Below are 11,206 nucleotides of genomic sequence, written 5' to 3' on the forward strand. Positions count from 1 at the left end.
TTAATCTTAATGTGCGAATAATATTTTTGTTATATATATACATTATAGTACCATCGCAAGAGAAGTACAATGAATATATTTACATTCTAAGTATTTTAATCTTAGATGTGTATAATATATTTATGGATGAATTATTAATTTAATTTGTCGCCAAAATTCAAAGAAGAATATTATATAAATGATTTTTATGCATGTCTCTTTTATACAATTTTTTATTGTGGATATTAAAAATAATTAATAAGAAGTGGAAAAAAAATCTTTTATATCATAAAACAATATATATACGCACGAAAGAAATAATAAAAAAAAATAATGCATACAAATTAGAAGAACTCAACAACAAATTTCATTTAATTAAATGAAATAGAATAATACAACTCGATGAGAAAATCAAAGTGATACATATATAACACGAGGATTTCTATTTTCATTTTTGCTTTTCTGCTTATCCTACATATGGCATTATTAGTATATACTTATATTTATTTATTTATGCCATATATAATTGCAAATTCACATTCAAATACTCAAAATTTATATTTAATACGGGGCTATCCCTCAGCATCCCGATCCTGAAAGAAATAAGGACTACTGCACCTTCTAACATTAAATGTTGCCGCCGGTTTACCATTCGAAATCAAAGGAACTCTGAGTCGGCGACACTTAACAAACTGCGGATCGAACCGGCTGCTCTTGAACCTCCCAAAAGTATATTCAGGATTTTTCGCTTCTGTTACCATCAAAACAATTCATCGAGGTGGGTTGCGACCTGCATCTAAAAAACAACAACAGAATATAGTATGAGAACTGGAGGTTCTTAGTATAGTAACAATGTCAATGATGTAAGATATAAGACTCCGGAACGCCAAAGGTAATCCTAGACTTCATATCCATCACAAGATTCATCTTAAGGCATAACTAAAACAACAAGCATAACTTAAGGACATTAAAGAGTAACTTAAACCATAACATAATAAAGGGGTAATCTAACTTGAGGAGTTTCTAATCTAACAGTTCTCTGCTATCCCACAGCCTTCACCAACCTATCCTCCATGCGATCCCATCGCCACCACCTTCCGAACCTCCTCAATCCTAGTAGAAAGTACAATTAATATCAATGCAAGTAAAACACAAGTATTGGCATGTAAGGCAAATAATTCAAGTAAGCAAGGCATGTTATACAATTAGGCAAGCAATTACAAGTCGGCAAAGCAAACAAACAGATAGAAGATGCATATGATGAATGCCTGTCCTACTGGCTATGATATCACATTGTCGGTTCAACTGCCAACCCGACACATCTCCATGGAGATGTCGCCCTTCGGAATCATCATTGGGAACCCCCCCGAGATATGGTGCTCGGAACACCGTCCAAGATTTTGTGCCTGCACACTCTATTGATCCGAAGGGATGCAAGCGGGATACTCTTGCCACAGACCTCACATCTCAACGTAAGCGGGATTAACCACCGTCCTTACGCCGCCGCCGCTACCTCGACAGGCGGGATTAACCACCGTCCCTGCCAGGCGCATATCGTCTCATCATTTCTCAGTATAAAACAATAGTTCAGTGGTTTTCAGAAAACATTTTTCAGTATAGCATGGATTCATCATTTCATTCCGAGTCCTCGACTCATCTCAACCACTGACAATTCAACATTTCCATTCAGAACTCATTAGTTCGTCAATTCCTCAATTCATATTCCATTCTTCAGTCTCACTCCACCAAACCCATACTCAGTACACCAGAAACCTAAGCCTCCATTCGCTAACTTTTCACATTAATACCAAATTAAATATCCTAGGACCTTTCCCATACTTTGATACCCAAAATTAAGCCCAAGAGTCTTAAAATGGTGTCTCAGAAGTGTACAAGCTTGTTGGGAAGGTGAAATAGTTGAAAACAAGAATTTAGTTTGAAAAACAGGGCATGTGCGTATGTACATGTGTGTGCGTGCGCACGCCCAAAGAGATTTTCAAAGAGTGTACGTACACATAGAGGTGTGCGTACGCACAAATACAAAATTTCAAAATTCTGTTCGCTCGCACAAGGTGTGCTAGCGCCCTCAACAAACTACCCTTCCCAACGTGTGTGTGCACATAGGTTGTAAATCTTCATTGGTTATGTGCACGCACAGGTTGTGCTAGCGCCCTCAACCGGAGGCCTTCCCCTGTGTATGCGCACAGGTTCGAAAAATCACAGGGGTGTGCGTGCGCACAAAGCTGTGCGTGCGCACATACCAAAAATCACAAAATTCTATAACATTACAGATTTTTCAGATTTTGACACCAAACTTTCCACATTCATATCTTTTTCTACCGAATTCAGATTTCCACAAAATTTAAACCATTTTAAAGCTTGTTCAATTTCCTTTCATTTGATATAAAATACATTGAATTTCAAGCACGGTAGTTCAAGATATGATTCATAGAAGTTTACCAAATTTTCAGTTTTACCAAAAATTCACAAATTATCAATTTCCCAATTTTCACAACTTAAACCAACCAAAACCACATTAACTCTATCCCACATCAAATCTTACCATTTGCCGTACCTCAATTCACCCCTCCACCTTATGAGATCATCAATTCTCATTATCAAATACATGGTAATATATTCATATTTCCACCAACACATTAATCAAATATCATTTCACCCTTACCAACCATCATTATAATCAATTTCAATCTCAATCTCCAATATCAAGCTACCAACATCAACATTGCAATTTATCAACATTCCAAATCATCAAATCATCATACATTATCATACAACACTTTCATCAACATAGCCAAAGCTCATCAATTTATCATTCATCATTCATCATATCTCAACAAACCAAATAACCAATACAATCCAATCCTATCCTATGGGTCAATAGCCTAAGTGTCCAGAAATATTGTATACTACATAGAGGAAACCGAAACCATACCTTGGCCGATTCTCAATATGTACTAAAACCCCAATTGAGCACAAGTTGAGCTTTCAACCACAATCCAAGTCACCAATCAACTCCAATCAAGCACCAACAATCACCAACAACCTCCAAAATTACCAATAATCACAACTTCAAGCTATAACACACATAATTTACAATAATTCAACCTAGGGTTCATCAAATCCACAAAACCACAAGAGAGTTGATTTGCTCACCTTACCCAAGGTTGATTGAGTGCAAACCCAATAGGAATCAAATGCTAGAGTGTACCTAAATACCTAAAATCACAACATTTCAATTAATCCAAAGCCCTAAATTTTCAAAATTTTGGAAGGGAAAACTGAGAAGGATTTCGTGATTACCTTACCAGTTTCTTGGGCAGATTTTGTAGAGCTCTTCGCGAGGAACGCGTGGCCGCAAATGGTGCGGCGATCGGAGCTCCGTAGCTTAAGTTATGAGCTTAGGAAGTTCTATGTGAATAGTAACAATGGAGTCTCCTCTCCTTCTTCTCTTATCAGCTGGTGGTGTTGTGTTTAAGTATGTTGTTGCTGAATGGGTTCATTAAATAAACCTATTTATATATTGGGCTTGGGCCCAACTTGGGTCCGATCTAACCCGTTAGCGTTTTTAGCTTGTTCGGCCCAATTTTGGACCAAACCTTTAAAATTAACGCCTGGTTTTTTATTTCTAATATTTTTCTAAGATTTTTTTATTGTTTTCACTTTTTCTCACTCAGTACCGGGCAGACTTGAACTGGTTCGACTGCCGATTCGCGATTTTTCTCGGTTTTTCGCAAAAAAATACATTTTCTGACTCAGAAAAATCTACTGAGTCCAAAAATCATATTTAAATCTTCAAATTCTCATTCTAAATTGTCAGATCCTATTTTGGGTAATTTAATTATCTAATTAGGCGGTTAATTAGTCGTGATTCTTACAATATACAATAAAGGATATTTTAAAAAATAACTAAATCAGTTTCATATCTCTATTATATATAATAGATTCTAAATAAATATATAAATATAATTTATTTAAAGCTTCTAGATAAAATATATAATAATTAACAATCAAAATAACAGCTGCAATGTTGGCTTGATGGAACAACCATGGTCCATGGGGGTAAAAGTCCTTTCTTATATCCTCCCCCAATTCAGATTTGGAATAAAATAGTATTCCCTAGCCTATGCCACTATCATCTAATCATCCCATGAATCTGATGAATAAATTCAGAAACATAACATTGAATTTGTGAAGGAATGTACTATATCTATGGGAGTTGGTTATAGTTAATATTTTGGTATTTTGTATTATTTGATAGTACTCAATGAATTCATTCTTTTCCAATTTTCACCATAAGGGCATTGAGATTTTATACCATCTTAATTACCTTTTTAAGTTTGAATTCTGAGTTTTCAACCGTTTCTAAAATTAAATAAATATGTAAAATATCTAAAATTAAATAGTTCAATGTGGTGGTGGTAGTGGTGAGATTGAATTGAGTGAGCGAAGTATTGGTTACTTGGAGGTTGGAATTTGACACTTGATGGGGATATGATTATCCAAAATAGGAATATGGATAGAATGAAGCACAAAAATAAGGTGTAAAATGTGACAAAGATGCAGCAAAAACTGCACCTGAATGATCTCAAACACATGTTGATGATGGTGATTTGTGATAGGTAATAACAATGATTGATAATTAATTATGAATGTGGTGTAACATTTTAGTCTATATATATTTGTAGAGGGTACCCTAGCTTATGATTGCATGTGTTGAATATGGTGTGTAATTTCTTGAGATTTTTCTAGGGGATTTCCTTGTAAGAAGCATTGACTTTTGATAACCGAGTAAGGAACTCTTATTTTCAATGGGTTTGCCCATCAGGAAAGCTCTGCTCAAAGTAGAACAAGAGTATGAATAGTTATACTTAGTCATAATTAAATATTCATATGTAATTAGTATAAATAATATATATTTATTTAGCAATATGTCTATTAATTAATTTGGATTGGTCAAGTGATCAGCTTATTTGTTCATTTAAATAAGTGTCAGTGAAGAAGAGAGAAAATTTGAAAATTAAGAAAAGGTTAAACTGAAAAATTAAAGACTTAGTATGTACAAATTATTAATTTAGGGGTCATTGTCCCTTCCCATTAACGTAGCTCTGTCACGGCTAGAGAAAGACTTTTAAATGTCAAATAACTTTTTTATTTATAAATTATATACAACAAAGGATATTTTAAAAAATAACTAAATCGATATCTCTATGGCAAAGGCTATGGTATGGAGCACTGAGAATATCTAGAGGTATGGATACCATGTGTATGCCGCGTAACCCAGGTCGTCAGGGCCATCGCCAGTCTGAGGTCCTCAGCACCGCCCGTTCTGCCTCCATCATCGCCGCCTAACCCAGCTTCTCCAGCGTCGCCGCCTAACCCAGTAACTCGGCAGATTCTCTTCGGCCCTTCATCTACGCTGGCTTCTCGGCACGGACCCAGGTTAGTGGCTTCTGGTCTTCATCTTCACGGAGGTTTTGGTCTTCTTCTTAAATTTTTGTTCCATTTTTCTCCAAGTCTGCTTCGGTCTTGCTATGCATGTTGGTTCTGAAGTTTGGTTCTTCTATTCTTCTTATTTGATCTTCGGTCTCGGTTTGAAGTTTGATTCTGTCTTGTATTTGCCAATTTGGATGTATGGTTCTGAATGCTCTGTCACTTTGTAGAAATTTGTGTGTATGGTTGCAAATGGTGGAAACTTATTCTGTTAGGCAGAATTTACTGTGTATCGTTGCTAATGGTAGAAACTTAGCTAATGGTGGAAATTTGTACATTGTTAAAGGCTTTAGGCAGGATTTGAATGTGTCTGAAGTACTTGGATTATTGAAATTGAATGTCTCTGAACTCTGAAGTAGTGATTTGTGATTTTGAATATCTCTGATTACTTGATTATTGATTTGTGTTTTGAATTCGAAATTTGTGATCAATGATAACTGATTTGTTCTGCTGCTGTTTCCGTTTTTTTTCTCATTAAACTCATAAGCATTGAAGGGTCCTGTTTTTCCTCAAATTAATTTTGGTTCATGTGATTTAAATATCACACAATTTAAAATTATATATATTAATTATTTGATTTAATTTTTATGATATATAAATTTAAGGAATAAATTAAAATAAAATAATTTATTACTTATTTAAATTGAATACAAGAAATATAAATTAATTTATTTAAAAATTTACTATTTTCTAATCTTCTATAAATAAAAATGAGAAAACAAATTTATAAAAATAATATTTTTATCATTTTTGCTATTTTAATTTTATTTTCTTTGCTTTTTCTTATGTATAATTTTATTTTATATTAACTTTGTTTATTTAATAATAAAATATACTCATATTAATTCTATCATATAATAATATATTTTTTCCTATATTAATCGAAGAATTTCAATAATTATCAACTACATCTAATAGAATGACTGAGAAATGAAAACTACGAGAAGTTAAACCCAGGTTCAAAATGCTGAAACAAAGAAAAGAAAATAGTGGATATATGATTAGAGAAAAATGTATAATAATGACAAAATATACTAAAATTGAATTTTTTCTCCAACTAATAAAAGTGAGGTGTTAATTTCTCATGAATTCATTTTTTCTCTAAAATAAAATCATTATTTTTTTTTCTAAATTTATTTTAGAAAAATATATTTATAATGTGTTATTTATAATCAAAAACTGCTATTATCAATTTACTTGTTCTATTCATTCAGTTTGAATTTTATTTTTGTAAAATCTTTCTACACATAACACACCAATAAACTAAAGAGTTCCCATACATTCATTAACAAATACTTTCAAACACAGTTCTTACATTTTTACCATCACAACTAAAACAACTAAAAACAACAACTAACAGGAAGAAAACCAGCAATTCTAACACTTGTATTATATATTTCTGGGTCTTTAATTCAGTCTCTAAATTGCCGATCCTCAAAGCAAGACTGACGCTCACGTCTTCATTGTTGTATGCTGCAGCGTCTTCCAAATTTCCACTATCATCTTCAACAATGTCTGCCCATTGAAAAAAACCACACCATCTTTTTCCACTACTCTGTGAATAGCAAATTCAGGAGTTAGAATAAAAATACTCAACAACAAATCTTAAGGAAATACTCACATTGTAATTCGGGCATCCAAAGAAAGGCTTATTTGGGTGGGTATCCATTCCAGACCATCGAAGCACAGGACGTTTCCCACACCCACACTGCTCTGGCACTTGCGAGGCTCTGCTCCTACTTGGCATCCTTGTCATTGATCGCATAGAACTTCCATCTCCTTCATTTGCACGTCCAACCATCTTCCAACCAGCAGAACAACGGCAACGAAAATAAGCAGGGAAGAAAAAGAAGAAGTGGTGTGCTACTTTTGCAATTAGGGTTAAAAAGGGGATCAGGGACCAAATTGGGTTATACACTTTTAATTGCCACATCATGTAACCGTTAGATATTCCAGCGTGGCAATCATTTGCTAGGTCACTCCCACCGGAAAACCAGATAAACGGAAAATTCGAGAGGAACCAACTTGGTGCATTTTTTTCAATCTCGGGGGCATAAATAATGCAATTGAGAAGTCGGGGAATAAATCAGTGCATTTCGTGAATTTCAGGGACTACTTTGGGGTTTAACTCAATGAAAGTGAGGTGTCAATTTCTCATGAATTATTTTTCCTCCAAAATGAAAGCACTATTCTTTTCTCTAAATTTATTTTAGAAAAATATCTTTATTATAATTATATTACAATTAAAATTTAATGAATAATGCATGATTATACTAATTTAGAGAAATATTTTTATTATAATTATATAAAATTAATATTTAATACATTTTTTTTTACCAAAGATATGAGACTCGAACCCGCAACCTCTTAATTGAGTATGGGGAGACTATGCCATTTGAGCTATTACTCATTGGCTTAATATTTAATACATTATCAACTAATAAAAGTGATGTGTCAATTATTCATGAATTCATTTTTCCTCCAAAATGAAAGCACTATTCTCTCTTCTAAATTTATTTTAGAAAAATATCTTTATTATAATTAAGTTACAATATTACAATTAGCCTTTAATGAATAATACATAAACACGTGTGTAGAATAACTTTTAAGAATGAGCCATGTATAGTAAATACGCTCCATGATTGTAAAATTGTATACTAACATTGATATAATATTATTTCAGGTATATATTTTGCAGGCATCAAGGAAAAGTGTTGAGTTATTTTTTAGTAGATTTAAATTATGTATTGTTCATTAGCGAATTTTGTACATTAGAATTCTCTAACAATTTATTATTTATTTTGAGCTAATTTTGATATGTTCTTACTTGACAGTAAAATATATAAGAATTTGTTGGTGAGTCTAAATATTATTACGTTGTTTATGATCAAATTGAGTATATATGTTTAATTTATTGAAGAAAGTAGATTACTAAAACCAATTAATAACTATTTTAGAGTTAATATATTTAACACTAGATTAAGAAAAAATAAATAATACATAACATGTTATATTTTTATTAATCAAATTATTATAATTTAATTTAATCTTAACAAAATAATTTAAAATTATAATTTCAATCTTATCATACACGGGTTAATACACTTGTTTATATAATAAAATAGAATAAATTATTGGCTTCTTAAAATTAATTAACGATAGCCTTTTAATTCATTTACATCTTAAAAAGCATGATCCATAATTCAATATAGCTAAAACAATAAAAAAGCTAAGATAGAAAACGGAATGCATATTTTATATGGCGCTACTATAACTTGAATTTTTTTTTTAATACCTTCAGTAGCGTTAGCTTTTTGTTTGGACGCTCGTGGGTTTTATTCTCGGTTAACCCAGTATTTTTTTTCCCTTTCGTAGATCACATGTTTTCAGGCTTTCTTACATTTTATTGGACATCCAAACTCTAACCAATTACAAAAAATAAAAAAAAATTCTATGTGTATTTCTTTGGTCCATCTCTCAAAAAAGATAAACTACATCATTAAATTAACCACTTCTCTTTATTTCGGTAATGTCACTTGAAACGAATTCCAACACACTGCATCCGACTGCCACTGTCAGTCGCTTTATATAAGACCCAGAACTTTTAAAAAAGTCTTATCATGATCAAGTCTCAAATTATATAGTTATTTATAACCTTAATTTCAGAAATTATTATATTAAAGATAATTAAGGCAAGTTTTGATTTATTGGATTTGAGATAAGTTATGATTATTATCCAATTTTATAATTATTAGATTATTTTCTATATTTAAAGTATAAGGTTGATAGTTATGAAATAATAAGGATTTTATATGATTTGGATTAGATAATAAATATTTTAAATATTACTATTACTATTTTGGAAAAATGAAGACATTAATTATATTATTTCTAATTTTTAGATTTGGGCATTTTATTGAAAACAAATTGCAAAAATGAGGAACAAATAGTATTTTCTATATATAACTAGGGTTGGATTTAATTGAGTTTCAATTACTATGTTATTCCCAATTTTATACGAAATTACCATAATGCCCCTAACCCTAATTATTTTGAAAAAAAAGAAATGAAACCCTAAAACCCTACCCGGTAACCCGTTGCTCCCCCATGCCCCAGCAGCCACAACACACGGTTTCTTCCTCTCTTTCCATGAAAAAGGAAGGAGCAGAGGTAGAAAAATGAAATTGAGGGAGGAGGGGAGAGAGAGGAACGCCGTCGCACATCCAAGGGTGGAGATCGAGAGAGAGCAAGCCGTGCCACTGCCACCACGGGTTGCCGTCGCTAACGCCCAGCCGTCTCTGCCTTTTGTCGCGAAACAAGGAGCCCAGAGGAAAGAAAGGGGCGACACCGCCGTCGCAGTTGCCGTCGCCCCTTGCTACTGCAACCTTCGCCGATCATCCTTGGGCAGCGTCACAGGCAGAACCGCGACCTGGAGAGAGCGCGAGCCATAGCCACCGATGGAGAAGGAGGAGCGCGCACGGAGAAGGTGAAGCCACCGCTGTCGCCGGCACCCCCAACCCGCGTCGCCGCCGAGCGCGCCGTAACCTCTGCCGCCGCCAATCTAATTTGCTCTGCCGCCGTGCCATTGAGGAGAAGACCGTCCAGTCACTCCGAACAGGTGAGACAGAGAGATCTGCGGCTGAGCCGGGGTTCAGCCACCTTGTCCAGCCGCGCTTGCGTCACCGGTGCCGCCTTGATCGGAATTACCGCCGTCAAAAAGGGGTTTCAGGCCGCCGCGGGTGTCGCTGCCGGAGAAGAGAGCTGCATCTATGTGATTCTGACCGCCAGGGATGGTCTTGTGACTTCCGGGATTGCTGCCGGAGCTCCGGGCTGAGCTTCTGCCACTTGAGACCCTGCTGCCGTCGCCAGAAAACTCTGCCGGTAAGGATTTTTGAATTCGGTCTTCATTCGTTTAAGATTCTGGAAGCTTTAACGTCTCTGTATGTGGGTTCCAGGCGCCATTGCCGGAGTCCGGTCGCCGCTACTACTTGAGGTGGCTGCCGGGCTGCTGCGAAACCAGTTCAGAGATTGCCGCTGTTTTGGTTCAGCCGTTCCTTTGGTTCGGTAAGCGTTTCGATCTGAAAGCCCTCTAGTTACTGCTCTATTATACGTTGAGGAGTTGTAGCAATTGTTGTTATGAGAGTTAATCTCGGTTATTATATATTGTGATTAGAGTCGTTGTGGTTGCTGAGAAAACGGTTTGGAGCTGTGGTTTAGTAGCCGGGATTTTGATTGTTGATTTCGGGTCAAGGCGGAAAGGACTCTGTGATGCGTTTGAGTTATGGAATCTGCGTTTTGAGGTAGGGGCACTTTCCGAAAACTATAGTTTATTATTGGAATTATTACATATGGGTACTGATGTGAGATATTGTGTACTTGGTGATTGTATCTGCCTTATGTATCAATTGATTGACTCGAATGACTATGGATGTTGGTTTGGCTAAATTGTCGTGTGGTTTGTGAAATGTAATGTTTGAAGTTGATTCTTTAAATATTTGAAATGAGTTTAATCCGTTGAGAGTCAATTGTATGTGAAAGATAGTATACTCTTTGAAATTCAGCCTGGTTTGCTTTCACTGATTTGGTTTTGATAAATGATTTGTTGCTGATTGCTGAATTTAAAGCTTTGGAAATGAGTTAAATCAGTCGATATTGATTTGATTTTGAAACGGTTTCCTTGAGTTATGCCAATGAGGCGACTGTTGGATTTAGCTTG

General features: G+C 34.7%; 2 long non-coding RNA genes across 6 annotated transcripts in view; one reads left to right on the plus strand and one right to left on the minus strand.

The window, feature by feature from the left end:
* Positions 9,691 to 10,014, minus strand: LOC110262525. The gene is made up of 2 exons (XR_002347169.1): positions 9,876 to 10,014; positions 9,691 to 9,792 (listed from the first exon to the last, which is right to left on the minus strand). It is a non-coding gene; the product is annotated as an uncharacterized LOC110262525 (long non-coding RNA).
* Positions 10,062 to 11,206, plus strand: part of LOC107641108 — a 13,325-nt gene continuing 12,180 nt past the window's right edge. For 3 of the 5 annotated variants that reach the window (XR_002347163.1, XR_002347162.1, XR_002347165.1), the window contains exons 1-3: positions 10,062 to 10,371; positions 10,446 to 10,554; positions 10,664 to 10,790. This is a non-coding gene — a long non-coding RNA (uncharacterized LOC107641108). The remainder of the gene's footprint in view (positions 10,372 to 10,445; positions 10,555 to 10,663; positions 10,791 to 11,206) is intronic. The other 2 variants (XR_002347164.1, XR_002347166.1) reach the window with 2 other exon arrangements.

This window comes from Arachis ipaensis, chromosome B05 (genome assembly GCF_000816755.2).
Source record: "Arachis ipaensis cultivar K30076 chromosome B05, Araip1.1, whole genome shotgun sequence".
Classification (NCBI taxonomy): Eukaryota; Viridiplantae; Streptophyta; class Magnoliopsida; order Fabales; family Fabaceae; genus Arachis; species Arachis ipaensis.